This window comes from Nicotiana tomentosiformis, chromosome 10, assembly GCF_000390325.3.
Source record: "Nicotiana tomentosiformis chromosome 10, ASM39032v3, whole genome shotgun sequence".
Lineage (NCBI taxonomy): Eukaryota > Viridiplantae > Streptophyta > Magnoliopsida > Solanales > Solanaceae > Nicotiana > Nicotiana tomentosiformis.
Window position 1 is genome coordinate 56,702,945 of NC_090821.1, and position 17,051 is coordinate 56,719,995.

Genomic DNA, 17,051 nt, shown 5'->3' on the forward strand with positions numbered 1-17,051 from the left:
AGTCAGAACTATATGAAGACGACTCCGGAATGGAATTCCGTCGGTTCCGTTAGCTCCGTTAGGTGACTTTGGGTTTAGGGGCGTGTCCGGATTGTGTTTTGGAGGTCTGTACCTCATTTAGGCTTGAAATGGCAAAAGTCAAATTTTTAGAGTTTTAGGCCGGTAGTGGAAGTTTTGATATCGGGGTCGTTTTCCGATTCCGGAAGTTGGAGTAGGTCCGTAATGTTGAATATGACTTGTGTGCAAAATTTGATGTCATTCGGACGTGGTTTGATAGGTTTCGTCATCATTTGTAGGAATTAGAAGTTTTAAGTTCTTTAAGTTTGAATTGGAGGGTGATTCGTGATTTTAGCGTTAGTTGATGTGATTTGAGGGCTCGCCTAAGTTCGTATGGTGTTTTAGGATTGGTTGGTATGTTTGGTTGAGGTCCCGGGGGCTCGGGTGAGTTTCGAGTGCTTAACGGATCAAAAGTTGGATTTGTGTTGCTGTTGAAGTCTTCAGGCATCTGTCGTTTTTGCACCTGCGGTGGAGAGACCGCAGGTGCGTGATCACACGTGCGGAGAGGCAAGCGCAGAAACGGATTTGGGATGTGTGGTCAGGGGTCGCAAGTGCGAAGGGAAATGTCGCATTTGCGATGCCCGCAAATGCGCTAATGGACCCGCAGGCGCGGAGGAGATTGCAGAAGCGGACAATAGTCCACAGGCGCGCACTCGCAGGTGCAGCCCTTTTTCCGCAAAAGTAGACCTAGCCCTCTTAAGTCATTTCCGCACCCGTGAAGGAAATTCCACAGGTGCGGCGTCGCAGGTGCGACCCAAGGTCCCCAGATGCAGAACAGCTAGGCAGAAAAGGGGCAGATTTGAGGGTTTGAAGTTCACTTCACAAATTTGATTGAGACCTCGGTAGAAGGCGGAATTTGGAGAGATTTTCGGAGGAAGTTGTTGGGTAATGATTCTTAACTCCCTTATGGTTATATTCCACTAATCTATGCTTGAATTCATTGTTTAAATTCGGAGTTGGAGTGAAAAATTGAGAAAAGTTTTTAGGTAGAATTTTGGGGTTTTGACCGAGATTTTGATGTCGGATTTTAGTAAATTTAATATGGTTAGACTCGTGAGTGAATGAGCTTTCGTATTTTATGACTTTTACCCGATTCCGAGAAGTGGGCCTCACGGGCGATTTTTGAGTTAAATTTTGGAATTTTCGTTAAATTATAAATTTTTAATTAGATGAGTCTATTATTGTTGTATTTATGATACGTAATTTCTTTTAGCTAGATTTGGGCCATTCAGAGCCGGATATTCGTGGGAAAGGCATTGTGACCAATTAATTGAGCTTGACTCGAGGTAAGTGGCTTGCCTAACTTTGTGTGAGGCAAATCCCCTTAAGATTTGGAACTATTGTGCTATGTGAGCACCGTGTACGTGAGGTGACGAGTACGTACACGGGCTAGTTGTGGTAAAACCTGATTTTTCTTACCGAGCAGCAACATGTTTTCCTGTTATTTTTAGTTATACTATTTTAACGAGTACTAATCTATTTTCATTCTTAATTGAGTTAATCCAATATGTGTAGCTATCATGTTTAGTCTAATACAACATGTCTACGTGTCTTAATTATTTATGTGAATTATGTGCAACATGCTTAGTGAATTTCCTGCTTCTTCCGTGACTGGTACTTAGTCTAAATTGTACGAATTTTGTGATGTAGTTGTATTTCTACCATTCGCGCTGCATATTTACTTTGGGACTACAGAATGGTATTCCGGTAGATCCCCCTGTACTGCATATTTACTTTGGGACTACGGAACGATATTCCGGGAGATTCCCCTGTACTGCATATTTACTTTGGGACTACAGAACGGTATTCCGGGATATCCCCCTGTCTTGCATATTTACTTTGGGCCTACGGAACGATATTCCGGGAGATCCCCTTGCACATTTACTTTGGGACTACGGAACGATATTCCGGGAGATCCCCCTGCACATTTACTTTGGGACTATGGAACGGTATTCCGAGAGATCCCCCTGCTCATTTACGTTTGGGACTACGAGACGGTATCTCGGGAGATCCCCTGTTGTGTTTCTGTGTACTGAGCTGTTACCTTCTATGATTTTATTGTTGTTAAATTTTAGCCTTTATTTTATTGCGGTATTACACTCTATATTGTTTTCTTATATATTTACTAGTAGGGCCCTGACCCGACCTCATCACTACTCGATCGAGGTTAGGCTTGGCACTTACTGGGTACCGATTGTGGTGTACTCATGCTACTCTCTGCATATGTTTTTCGTGTGCAGATCCAGGTGCACCTTATCAGCCGCACTATCAGTGAGCCGGGACATTTTTGGAGACTTCAAGGTATATCTGCCGCGTCCGCAGACCTCGGAGTCCCCTTCTACTCTTTCCCATGTCCATTATCTTTTGTATTTTTCCTTGTTAGACTCTGATTTATAGAGACACTAGATCTTTCCTTCTGTAGTTTGTGATTCACGATGTTCCGAATTTTGGCATTTGTTGTGTATTTTTGAATAATTGGTTAAATTCCTATTTTTATTTCATTATTCCACAAAAATGTTAGGCTTACCTAGTTGTAGAGACTAGGTGCCATCACGACGTCACACAGAGGGGAAATTGGGTCGTGGCAATCAACTTACCTTTTCTAAGGCATCCCTCACCAAATCAGTACTATATAACTTGGCCTCGCCGGGCTCAAACCATCCGATGGGTGAACGACATCGCTGACCATATAAAGCCTCAAATGGAGCTATATCAATGCTAGACTGATAACTGTTGTTGTAAGCAAACTCGGCCAAAGGAAAGAATCGATCATATTCCCTCCAAAGTCAATCATGCATGCTATGAGCATATCCTTCCGGATCTGAACTGTCCACTCTGACTTCCAGTCGATCTACGGATAAAAAGTTGTGCTAAGCTCTACCCGGGTCCCCAACTCACTATGTACGACTCTCTAGAAATGTGAAGTAAACTGAGGGCCTCTATCTGATATGATGGAAACTGGCACACCATGCAACCGAACTATCTCCTGAATATAAATGTGGGCCAATCTATCTGAAGTATACGCGGTCATAATAGGAATAAAGTGTGCCGACTTGGTCAACCTATCGACAATGACCCAAACTGCATCAAACTTCCGCATGGTCCGCGGCAACCCAACTACGAAGTCCATAGTAATGCGCTCCCATTTCCACTCAGGTCTAGTCAACTGCTGGAGTAGGCCACCTGGCCTTTGGTGCTCATACTTAACCTGCTGGAAATTTAGACACCTCGCAAAATACTCAACTATGTCCTTCTTCATCCGCCGCCACCAATAATGCCACCTCAGGTCGCGATACATCTTCGTAGCACCTAGATGAATAGAATATCGAGAAGTATGTGCCTCCTCTAGAATCCTCTCCCTCAAGCCATCGACGTTAGGAACACAGAGGCGACCCTGGAGTCGCAGAACACCATCCTCGCCGATAATAACCTCCTTGGCACCACCCTGTAGTACCGTGTCTCTGAGAACCAACAAGTGCAGATCATCAAATTGACGAGCCTTGATCTGCTCCAATAGCGAAGACTAGGCAACGATGGATGCAAGAACTCGGTTGGGGTCTGAAATATCCAACCTCACAAGTCTGTTATCCAAGGACTGAATGTCCAAAGCTAATGGCCTCTCCTCTGCCGAAATGAATGCCAAGCTACACATACTCTCCGCCTTTTTTCTTAAGGCATCCGCGACCACATTCACCTTGCCCGGATGGTAAAGAATGGTAATATCGTAGTTCTTTAGTAACTCATGCCACCTACAATACCTCAAATTGATATCCCTTTGTTTGAACAAACGGTGTAAGCTGCGATGATTAGTGTTAACCTCACAGGACACCCCATAAAGATAATACCTCCAGATCTTAAGAGCATGAACAATCGCGTCCAACTCTTAATCGTGTACATGATAATTCTTCTCATGTGGCTTTAGCTGACGTGAAGCATATGCAATAACTGGCCCCTCCTGCATCAATACATAACCCAAACCAACGCGGGAAGCGTCGTAATACATAGTATACATCCCTCAACTAGAAGGCAACACTAACACCGATGCTAGATTCAAAGCTGTCTTGAGCTTTTGAAAGCTCGCCTCACAATCATCGGACCAACGAAATAGAGTACCCTTCTAGGTCAATCTAGTCAAAGGTGCTGCAATAGATGAAAACCCCTCCACAAACCGACGATAATAACCTGCTAACCCTAAGAAGCTCCTAATCTCAGTCGTCGTGGTAGGACAAGGCCAACTCTGAACTCCTTCGTTTTTTTGGGATCCACCTTAATACCCTGGCCTGATACAACATGCCCCAACAATGCCACATAATTTAACTAAAACTCACACTTCGAGAACTTAGCATATAGCTTCTATTCTCGCAAGGTCTGAAGCACCACTCTCAAATGCTGCTCGTGCTTCTCTATGCTACGCAAATCAATGTATGGCCTGAACACCTTATTCATCAAATACATAAATGCCTCCAGGGCGTTAGTCAGACCGAAGGACATTACTAGAAACTCATAATGGACATACCTAGTCCAAAAAGCAGTCTTCGGAATATCCGAATCCCGAATCTTCAATTTATGGTACCCCGATCTCAAGTCGATTTTAGAGAACACTGTGGCACCCTGTAACTGGTCAAACAAATCATCAATACATGGAAATAGGTACTTATTCTTAATGGTGACTTTGGTTAACTGGCGGTAATCAATGCACATCCGCATAGTCCTATCTTTCTTCTTCACAAATAACGCCGGTACACCCCACGATTATACACTCGGTCTGACAAACCCCTTTGCTAGAAACTCCTCAAGCTATTCCTTCAACTCATTCAACTCCTTCGCAGCCATACGGTACAGTGGAATAGATATACGCTAGTGTCACGACCCAATTTAGGATCATGACCGGCACTTAGGAGCAAGTGCCCCCAAATAAGCCTCATCGGTAATTTACAGAAAATCAGACAGAGTTTTTCCTGTTTTTGGACTATCAAATTTTTTTTCCCTGTCTCAAATCAACAACCATCATCCTAATATCAATTCAAACAATAATAACTTTATTAATTAACCAAAACAAATATCTATCATTAATAGTCCACCCCATAATAACTAGAAATACTAATTTATCTCCAACTTTGATAAGAATGAGCGATACTCAACATAAGTCTATAATAACAAACGAATACTCATGACACTAAAATAATAACTATGGAGCAATTCTAAGAGTTCAAAGAAAAGACCATAACAATAAATAAAATCTTCGCCCACGCGAACAAGTGTGAGGCTCACCAAGAACTATCAACTTGTGCGCTCTAATTAACGAAATCTTTGCACGCGTCAACTGCTATCTTTGTAAAAACAATTAGCGAGGAATGAGTCGCTAGCTCAATGAGTAATAACACTTAACCACAATCATTTTATTGGGGACAAGTCAGAAAACATGCTAGTATATATAATAAACATAAACTATCACAAGAATGCCCTTTCAGAAACAATAAACAATAATCAGTCTCATAATGATTTTCATGTAATATAAATCAATTGATAATTCGGTAATAAGCTCGGTAAGTACTATGTAATATCGATAATCATGTTTGGGAGGTTTCAATGAATGGATCATGTAATCGGTATAACTGTGGACTTCTTCGCAAGAAGTCAAATATAACGGCAATCCCTACTTGAGGGAAATAAGTAACAATATACTAGTTCTACCTTCCCACTAGCGAGGGCTGTAACAGTAATCGTTAATTACAAGGTGCACCAGGTCTAACGAACCAGCCATTAGCTACGAGATCCTTTAAAGTCTCCTCCCAATAATACTTTTTCTTGTAAACAGTAAATACTCGTACAAAATTATTTTCAAAATAATAAAGGGCATATCATTTCTTATCAAATTTTATAATTTTATTTCGGTAACGGTAATCATGTCTCGAGTAACAGTAAAACATGTCTAGTAACAGATATAATATTTTAAATAATTATTACATCTCAAGTAACGGTAAAATATATCTAGTAACGATGAAAATATTTTAGGTTAACCGATAAACATCTCAAGTAAACTGTTCGGTACCATATCAAGTAAAGAACTTTTCCCACATGCAATTTCAAAGAATTGGTAATATATTTATTTTCAAAATCATATATAAACCATGAAAGTTATGAAAACACAAATTGAGGTAAGATTAATACTCACATTACTCGTGCAGGAATACCAAACGCATCACCTCGAGCACTTCGTTCCACTTCTTCAACTACCTACTTGTAACAAAATCAATCTATGTATTAACTTCGTGAATTACCAACATAATTGGTCTGTTCCTGTCACCTTTAATTAATTCCCCTGTTTTCATCCTCTGAAATATGCCCAATGATTCTCTGCTAAGCAATTTAGTAGTACTTAAGTGGATAGAAATTATAGTTCTCTGTTGGTTCTTATATTTTGTTATTTGAATCTTTTTGCCATGTAGTACTTTACAAGTATTAACAGCCTTTCTGTCTTCTTGAAGGTAGGGGTAAGGCTTGCGTACATACTAGCCTCTCACACCCCACTTGTAGTACTTTACAAGTATTGTTAACGTGTACCTTAGAGTTCTTGGTATAAACTAGTAGAATATATTCTTTTTTCAATCGTCATAGGGAATCCATGACTGTGCTAAATAAAAAGAACACCTAAAGTTTCTTGTTTCTTTCCATTACTGTGAAACACCAAACTAAATCTTCATATATTAGTTTATCTCAAATCTGATAAGGATCTTTATATATACCCATTTAAGTAACAAAATACAACTACACTGTTTTCGTTTTACTTTATTATTATTATTATTATTATTATTATTATTATTATTTTTATTTACACATGATTCTTTTCTACTCTAAGAGATGAGCCAAAACCAGAAAAAGACATAAATGTTTCATAATATTTATCATAACTATTTAATATTTAATTATTTTTTCTGACTTAATAATATCAAAGACAAAAGAAGCAACTCAAACAAAATTGTAGAAAGGAAGTGAACCTTTTAACCAAAGAAGAGGCTACGCTAGAAGGTTTATGAACAAGCACCAAGAGTTAAACCTCCTCCTCCTCCTCCTCCTCCTCCTCCTCCTCCTTCTTCTATGTTCTTGTAAAGTTTTTTGCGTGGCCCTTCCTCTTTTGTCTCATTTCTTTTCTTTCCTTTTTACCAGATTCTCATTTGGCGGGCTTCAGCCCTTTTTAGTGCATCTTCCCTTCTTTTTTTTTTTGTTTGTTTTGTTATTATTAGTTTTTTTTCTTTGCTAATTACTTAACTGCCTTTATTTTTAAATATGATGTATTACATTCTTCCCACCTTATGAAATTTGGTCCCCGAAATTAACTCAAAATCATACTTGTATTTTGAATTAAATGAGGACACTTGACTCGCATAGCATCTTCTACTTTCCAAGTAGCTTCTTCAACGGTATGATTTCTCCATAAGACTTTCACGCACATAATTCCTTTTGACCGTAACTTTCTTACTTATCTGTTAATAATAGATACCGACTCCTCTTTGTTGGATAAGTTCCATTTAATTTTATTATCGTTACTACAAGCACATGAGAGGAGTCTGACATATATTTTCTTAGGATAGAAATATGAAACACTTGATCAATGAAAGACAAATCAGAAGGAAGTTCTAAATGATATTCCATAGCTCCCACTTGTCAAGTATCTCGTACTACCCTATAAACCTCGGGCTTACCTCCTTTAAATTAAATTACGCATTTCATAAAGAAAACTCGTAGGGACACTACATCCCCAATTGTTAAAACAAAGTCCCTTGACTTTTTTTTATTTTGAGTTGTGATTAATCCAATCACTAGAACTTGTCAATAGCTTCTTGTATCAAGTCTGATCCTAATAAGTTAGCCTCATCGGCTTCAAACCATCCGATAGGAGAACAACATCGTATATTATACAAGGATCCATACCGTGCCACCTATATACTAGACCGAAAGCTATCATTGTAGGCAAATTCAGTTATAGATATATTACTGAATGTAAAAACTACCTTCAAACTCAAAAGGCAAGCTCTCAAACATATCCTCCAACATCTGTATAGAACGTTCAGACTACTTGTTTGTCTGTTGATGAATGCACTATTAAGATTTACTCATGTAACCAATATTTCTTGGGAAGAATTTCAAAATCGTGCAGTAATTTGTCATCTTCTATCAGAAATAGTAGGCAATAGACCCTATAGAATTTGACAATTTTCTATCCATGTATCTTTGTGCATATTCATTCTCAGTAAGAGAAGTTTTGGCGAGCAAAAAGTGTGCCTATCATGTAAGCCAATTTGCAATTTACCACATAATTATAACCTCTAATTGTTTCAACAGTTTTGTCATAAAATTCACTTTGATTCCATTCTATCCCCCACTTTGAAATCTCGAGATGTTGTAGTAGGCCTGAAGAGTTGCAAATATTGATACGCTAACAAGTCAATCAGTTAGAAACAAGGTTAAGAAAATCTTCTATCTTTCTGTTCCTACAAATACAATTTTCTTCTAATCATGGTACACCGTACTCGACTCCGAATGCACTATGTATGTTAAGTTGTGAGCTCCTCAAGGATAATTCATCTAAGCACATCTACATCTAGTACACATAATTGTTACTTAGTCGAAGAATACAATTTCTGCCAATAGTCATATCCTTGCTTTTACTATCTAGGACCTCATCTCAATGTTTGCATAATCACTCATCTTTATATTGAGCGACCTTTATTAGCTTTACCAATGAAAACTTTTCTTGAATACAAGCCAACAATAGCTCTGAATTTTTGTTTTTGTTCTATTTAGTCTGTGCATATTCTTGACCAAAAGTCTCTTTACATTAGATATATTTGCCAAATTACCCATGTTTTTTTTGCATAAGCCATATCATTTATATTTAATGAAAAATATAAAATAGTACAATTATATCTTTAATAGTTCCCTTCATCAGTATTGCTAAATATTTATATCTCTGTTGGTTATAAATGTACTTCAAGCTCTTGTTCTAGGTATAAATCTCATAGGTTTCTTCGTATAAATGGTGTCTCTAAATCCTAAAAGGAAATAACACTATGACCATTTTCAAATCACGAGTGACATAATACGACTTGAGCTTCTTCAATTTCCTTGAAGCATAAACTATCACACGACCATTCTGCTTTAGAAAATATCCTAATCCTACCATAGAAGTATCACAGAACATCGTGAATCCACTAGAGCCTATTGGAATAAGCTAATATTGGTGTGATTGTCAAACATGGCTAGGGATTCTGGAATCTCGTTATACATTCCTCCATCCACTGAAATTTAATAATTTTCTAAGTTAACTTGGTGAGTGGTGGTGCTATTCTAGAGAAATCCTACTCAAATGCCTATAGTAGCCTGTCAAGCCAAAAACAAAAAGTCAATCTCTGTAGGAGAAATGGGTCTCCGCCATTTAGTAAGTGCTTCTATCTTCTCAGAATATACCATCTTTTCATTCGTAGATACAATGTGTCCTATGAATACTACCGAGTCTAGCTAAAGTTCACAATTGAAGAACTTGATAAAAAAGTTGATTTTCTTGCAGCGACTTTAACGTATTGTTCAAGTGATTCTTGTTCTCTTCCTGGCTACGAGAATATACCAGAATATAGTAAGTAAAAACTATGAATTTAGTTATTTTCCAAAATCAACTTGAACACCATATCCATTATATACATCAATGTAGCTGGAGCATTAGCCCGTCCAAAGGCATCACAAGTAACTCCTAATGTATGTATCGAGTTCTAGAGGCGGACTTCGAATTATCTGTTGTTGATGCACATTCTTATGGACCTATTCTCTTCTTATTTATTTTTAAACAATATTGGTGCACCCCATGGTGAAACTCTCGGTATGATAAAACCGTTATCCAAGGGGTCTCGCAATTGTTCATTCAGCTCTCTCAACTCTATTGGTGCCATATAATATGGTTTGCGTGTCAGGTGTCAACTCAATACCGAAATCTATTTCTCATATTGGAGGTAGTCCTAGTAAATCCTTAGAAATACATTAGAGAATCTCTCATTATGATATTTTTTCTCAAACTAAGTGTTTCTTCTCTTGTGCCCCTTACCGTATCTATGAGACCCAAACAACCATTCTTTTATAACCATTAAGCTTTCAAAATATATTCTTTGCTCATCTCTAAAACCTATAATCCCCTTTTTGGACAAAACTAGCTTTTAAAGTTCACCAAACTTAATAATCTTGGGTAGCTTGATGAGAAGATAATTAATCAATGCCCATCAGTACGTTAGAGTCAACCATATCAAGTACAACTTGGTTAGCTAGGGTTTTCTTTTCATAACTTGAATCTTATAAGCTTTACACATATGTCTAACTACTATAGATTTTTCACATAAGTAGTAACCCAAAAAGGATTGCTTAATATCTCAAAATGTCCTTGATTTTTAGATCTTTGACTCATATTAAAATCCATACTAAAAGATATTCTAATCTCGATCTTCTTATGTGAGTTCGTGTACGCCTATCAATTCCAACTTTCCAATATTTCTGGTAAGTGCAACTGCTACAGAATAGGATTAAGTCTTCATATATGCAGTAACTACCTGGTTTAAACAATTAACCAACCTTTCAACAAGCCTCTAAACTTAAGATGTTCCTTGCGTATACCCATCGTCCAACTCAATTTCTTAAATGATCTAACATGCAAGTTCACGTCACAAACTGTCAAGAAGGAAGTGATTCATAAACACTTTAGTAAAAGTATTCCCAAATTAGTTGTGTTGCTCTTGTAGGCATCCCTAAGAGTACAATATCATTTCATGTATTCGCCATGTTCTCTAGTCTAAAAGTTGTCTGTTCCATAAGCCTCTTCATGAAATATCCTATAGCTCATAACGTGGTAAGTATTTTTCTAAAACCTTTAAGGATCCTTTGAACTATCAGAAATAGTAAACTTGGTAATTTCAACTTTAGGAACTTTATTAAGAATATTTTGTTGTTCCATGTAATCTTCTAGGAGCATGAGGACTTTAGAACCCCTATTCTATTGCTCATTCTTTTTATGTTTATCCATTATATCCACAAAGATCTCAATTTATTTTTCTTTTTCATGGAGGTAAGTACCTTTTTGTGATAGCACTCCTCTATCGTTATAGTGGTAGACTAGTATAAATTTCCGAAATGGACTATATTACGCATCTTACCGGGAAACACCTCATATGGCACAATGAACCTTTCACCGGTCTTGTATACTACTTATGTAGCATTTTTTTGCTTGGAGATGGTTGCATGTCCATTGGCAAAATTTGACGCTTTTGAAGTTTGAACCTCAAGCCAAATTCTATTATAGGGTAATTGGTCCGATCCATACCCGAATAGGATAAGTAATGACAGATTCCGTTATTTGACCCTATTCGCCACACACGTATAGAGGAATAAGAAAGAAATACAAGACACATCCTATCACGTCATCGCAGAATCACGATTATGGGAATGGCCGACTACATAAACATAATTGAGATTCTACTACCGATGTGTGCTCCATTAATCATAAGAATAACCTAACGCTCTGATACCAACTTTTTTACGACCCAGTTTAGGATCATGACCGGCACTTAGAAGTAAGGGCCCCCAAGTAAGCCTCATCGGTAATTTACAAAACATCGGACAGAGTTTCCCCTGTTTTTGGACTATCCCAAAAATTTTCCCCGTCTCAAATCAACAACCATCATCCTAATATCAATTCAAACAACAATAACTTTATCCATTAACCAAAGCAAATATCTACCAATAATAGTTCACCCCTTAACAACTAGAAATACTAATTTATCTCCAACTTTGATAAGAATGAGCGATACTCAACATAGGTCTATAATAACAAAAGAATACTCATGACACTAAAATAATGATTATGGAGCAACTCTAAGAGTTCAAAGAAAAGACCATAACAGTAAATAAAATCTCCGCTCACACGAACAAGTGCGAGGCTCAACAAGAACTATCAACCTGTGCGCTCAAATTAACGAAATCCTCGCCCGCTTCAACTGCTGTCTTTGTAAAAATAATTAGCTGGGAATAAGTCGCTAGCTCAGTGAGTAATAATACTTAACCACAATCGTTTTATTAGGGATAAGTCAGAAAAAATGTTAGTATATATATAAACAGAAAATATCATAAGAATGCCCTTTCATAAACAATAAAAAATAATCAGTCTCATCATGTTTTTCATGTAATATAAATCAATTTACAATTCGGTAATAAGCTCAGTAAATACTATGTAATATCAATATTCATGTTTGGGAGGTTTCAATGAACGGATCATATAATCGGTATAACCGTGGACTTCTTCGCAAAACGTCAAATATAACGGTATGATAGTTCTACCTTCCCACTAGCGAGGGTTGTAGCGGTAATCGGTAATTACAAGGTGCACTAGGTCTAACGAACCCGTCGTTAGCTACGAGATCTTTCAAAGTCTCCTCCCAATAATACTCTTTCTTGTAAACAGTAAATACTCGTACAAAAGTATTTTCAAAATAATAAAGGGCATATCATTTCTTATCAAATCTTGTAATTTTATTTCGATAACGGTAATCAGGTCTCGAGTAACAGTAAAACATGTCTAGTAACAGTGATAACATTTTAAATAATTGTTACATCTCAAGTAACGGTAAAACATATCTAGTAACGATGAAAATATTTTAGATTAACCGATAAACATCTCAAGTAAACTGTTCGGTACCATATCAAGTAAATAATATTTCCCACATGCAATTTCAAAGCATTGGTAACACATTTATTTTCAAAATCATATATAAACCATGCAGCTTATGAAAATACAAATTGAGGTAGGATTACTACTTACATTACTCGTGCAGGAATACCAAACGCATCACCTCGAGTACTTCGTTCCACTTCTTCAACTACCTACTTGTAACAAAATCAATCTATGTATTAAATTCGTGAATTACCAACATAATTGGTCTGTCCCTGTCACCTTTAATTAATTCCCCTGTTTTCACTCTTCTGAAATATGCCCAATGATTCTCTGCTAAGCAATTTAGTAGTACTTAAGTAGATAGAAATTATAGTTCTCTGTTTGTTCTTATATTTTGTTATTTGAATCTTTTTGCCATGTAGTACTTTACAAGTATTAACAGCCTCTCTGCCTTCTTGAAGGTAGGGGTAAGGCTTGCCTACATACTAGCCCCTCGCACCCCACTTTTGGTACTTTACAAGTATTGTTAACGTGTACCTTAGTGTTCTTGGTATAAACTAGTAGAATATATTCTTTTTTTCAATCTTCATAGGGAATCCATGATTGTGATAAATAAAAAAAAATACCTAAAGTTTCTTGTTTCTTTCCATTACTGTGAAACACCAAACTAAATCTTCATATATTAGTTTATCTCAAATCTGATAAGGATCAATATATATACCCATTTAAGTAACAAAATACAACTACACTGTTTTCGTTTTACTTTTTTATTATTATTATTATTATTATTATTATTATTATTATTATTATTATTATTATTATTATTATTATTTTTGTTTACACATGATTCTTTTCTACTCTAAGCGATGAGCCAAAACCAGAAAAAGACATAAATGTTTCATAATATTTATCATAACTATTTAATCTTTAATTTTATTTTTGACTTAATAAGAGCATAGACAAAAGAAGCAACTCAAACAAAATTGTAGAAAGGAAGTGAACCTTTTAACCAGAGAAGAGGCTGTGCTATAAGGATTATGAACAGGCATCAAGAATTAAAAACTCCTCCTCCTCCTCCTTCTTCTCCTCTCTTCTTCTTCTTCTTCTTCTTCTTCTTCTTTGTTCTTGTAAAGTTTTTTTCTTTATTAGGATTTCACCAAATCCCCTTTTCTCTATTTTCTGTTGCGTGGCCCTTCCCCTTTGTCTCGATTCTTCTTTTTCCTTTTTACCAGATTCTCATCTGGTGGGCTTCAACCCTTTTTAGTGCATCTTCCCTTCTTTTTTTTCTTTTTTTGTTTTGTTTTTATTAGTTTGTCTTTTTCTTGCTAATTACTTAACTGCTCTTATTTTTAAATATGATGTATTAAATTCTTCCCAACTTATGAAATTTGGTCTCCGAATTTAACTCAAAATCATACTTGTATTTTGAATTAAATGAGGACACTTGACTCGCATAGCATCTTTTACTTTCTAAGTAGCTTCTTCAATGGTATGATTTCTCCATAAGACTTTCACGCACATAATTCCTTTTGACCGTAACTTTCTTACTTATCTGTTAATAATAGATACCGACTCCTCTTCATAGGATAAGTTCAATTTAACTTTATTATCGATACTACAAGCACATGAGAGGAGTCTGACATATATTTTCTTAGGATAGAAATATGAAACACTTTATCAATGAAAGATAACTCATAAGGAAGTTCTAAATGATATACCACAGCTCCGACTTGTCAAGTATCTCGTACTACCCTATAAACCTCGGGCTTACCTCCTTTAAATTAAATTACGCATTTTATAGGGAAATCTCATAGGGACACTCCATCCCCAATTGTGAAAACTAAGTCCCTTGACTTTTGTCTATTTTGAGTGGTGATTAATCCAATCACTAGAACTTGTCAATAGCTTCTTGTGCCAAGTTAGATCCTAATAAGTTAGCCTCATCGGCTTCAAACCATCCGATAGGAGAACGACATCGTATATTATACAAGGCTCCATACCGTGCCACCTATATACTAGACCGAACGCTATCATTATAGGCAAATGCAGTTATAGATATATTACTGAGTGTACAAACTACCTTCAAACTCAAAAGGAAAGCTCTCATCATATCCTCCAAGATCTGTATAGTACGTTCAGACTGCTTATTTGTCTGCTGATGAATGCGCTATTAAGATTTACTCATGTAACCAATATTTCTTGGGAAGAATTTTAAAATCGTACAGTAATTTGTCATCTTCTATCAGAAATAGTAGACAATAGACCCTATAGAATTTGACAATTTTCTATCCATGTATCTTTGTGCATATTCATTCTCAGTAAGAGAAGTTTTGGCGAGCAAAAAGTGTACCTACCATGGAAGCCATTTTGTAATTTACCACATAATTATAACCTCTAATTATTTCAACAGTTTTGTCATAAAATTCACTTTGATTCCATTCTATCCCCCACTTTGAAATCTCAAGCTGTTGTAGTAGGGCTGAAGAGTTGCAAATGTTGATACGCTAACAAGTCAATCAGTTAGAAACAAGGTTAAGGAAATCTTCCATCTTTCTGTTCCTACAAATACAATTTTCTTCTAATCATGGTACACCTTACTAGACCTCGAATGTACGATGTATCTTGAGTTGTGAGCTCTGCAAGGATAATTCGTCTTAACACATCTACATCTAGTACATATAACTGTTACTTAGTCGAAGAATACAATTTCTTCCAATAGTCCTATCCTTGCTTTTACTAGTTAGGAACTCATCTCCATATTTTCATAATCACTCATCTTTATATTGAATGGCCTTTATTAGCTTTACCAATGAATACTTTTCTTGAATACAAGCCAACAATAGCTCTGAAATATTTTTTTTGTTCTATTTAGTCTGTGCATATTCTTGACCAAACGTCTCTTTACATTAGATATATTTGCCAAATTACCTATGTTTGTTTTGTATAAGCCACATCATTTATCTTTCATGAAAAATATAAAATAGTACAATTATATCGTTAATTGTTCCCTCCATCAGCATTGCTAAATATTTATATCTCTGTTAGTTATAAATGTACTTCAAGCTATTGTTCTAGGTATAAATCTCATAGGTTTCTTCGTATAAATAGTGTCTCTAAATCCTAAAAGAAAATACCACTATGACCATCTCCAAATCATGAGTGACATAATACGACTTGAGCTTCTTCAATTTCCTTGAAGCATAAACTATCACATGACCGTTCTGCTTTAGAAAATATCCTTATTCTACCATCGAAGTATCATAGAACATCGTGAATCCACTAGAGCCTATTAGAATAAGCTAATATTGATGTGATTGTCAAACATGGCTTGGGCTTCTAGAATCTCGTTGTACATTCCTCCATCCACTGAAATTTAATGATTTTCTATGTTAACTTGGTGAGTGGTGGTACTATTCTAGAGAAATCCTACACAAATGCCTATAGTAGCCTGTCAAGCCAAAAACAAAAAGTCAATCTCTGTAGGAGAAATGGGTCTCCGCCATTTAGGAAGTGCTTCTATCTTCTCAGAAACTACCATCTTTTCATTCTTAGATACAATGTGTCCTATTAATACCACCGAGTCTAGCTAAAGTTCACAATTGAAGAACTTGATAAAAAGTTGATTTTCTTGCAGCGTCATTAACGAATCTTTCAAGTGATTCTTGTGTTCTTACTGGCTACGAGAATATACCATAATATAGTAAGTAAAAACTATGAATTTATTTATTTTTTTAAAATCAACTTGAACACCATATCCATTATATACATCAATGTAACTGGAGCATTAGCCAGTCCAAAGGCATCACAAGTAACTCCTAATGTATGTACTGGGTTCTAGAGCGGACTTCGAATTATCTGTAGTTGATGCACATTCTTAGGGACCTATTCTCTTCTTCTTTTTTTAAATAATATTGGTGCACCCCATGGTGAAACTCTCGGTATGATAATACCCTTATCCAGTGGGTTTCGCAATTGTTCATTCAGCTATCTCAACTCTATTGGTGCCATATAATATGGTTTGTGTGTCAGGTGTCAACTCAATGCCGAAGTTTATTTCTCTTATTGGAGTCAGTCCTAGTAAATCCTTAGGAATACATTAGAGAATCTCTCACTATGATATGTTTTCTCAAACTAAGTGTTTCTTCTCTTGTGCCCCTTACCGTATCTATGAGACCCAAACAACCTTTCTTTTATAACCATTAAGCTTTCAAAATATATATTTTGCTCATATCTAAAACCTATAATCCCCTTTTTGGACAAAACTAGCTTTTAAAGTTCACCAAACTTA

General features: G+C 36.4%; 1 long non-coding RNA gene across 1 annotated transcript in view; it reads right to left on the bottom strand.

The window, feature by feature from the left end:
- The window catches only part of LOC104094480 (uncharacterized), a 28,559-nt gene extending 14,520 nt beyond the window's left edge, over positions 1-14,039 (bottom strand). The window contains exons 1-3 of the long non-coding RNA XR_685906.4: positions 13,766-14,039; positions 12,911-12,972; positions 6,233-6,294 (exon numbers count right to left, since the gene is read on the bottom strand). This is a non-coding gene — a long non-coding RNA (uncharacterized lncRNA). The remainder of the gene's footprint in view (positions 1-6,232; positions 6,295-12,910; positions 12,973-13,765) is intronic.
- Positions 14,040-17,051: the final 3,012 nt, after the last annotated feature.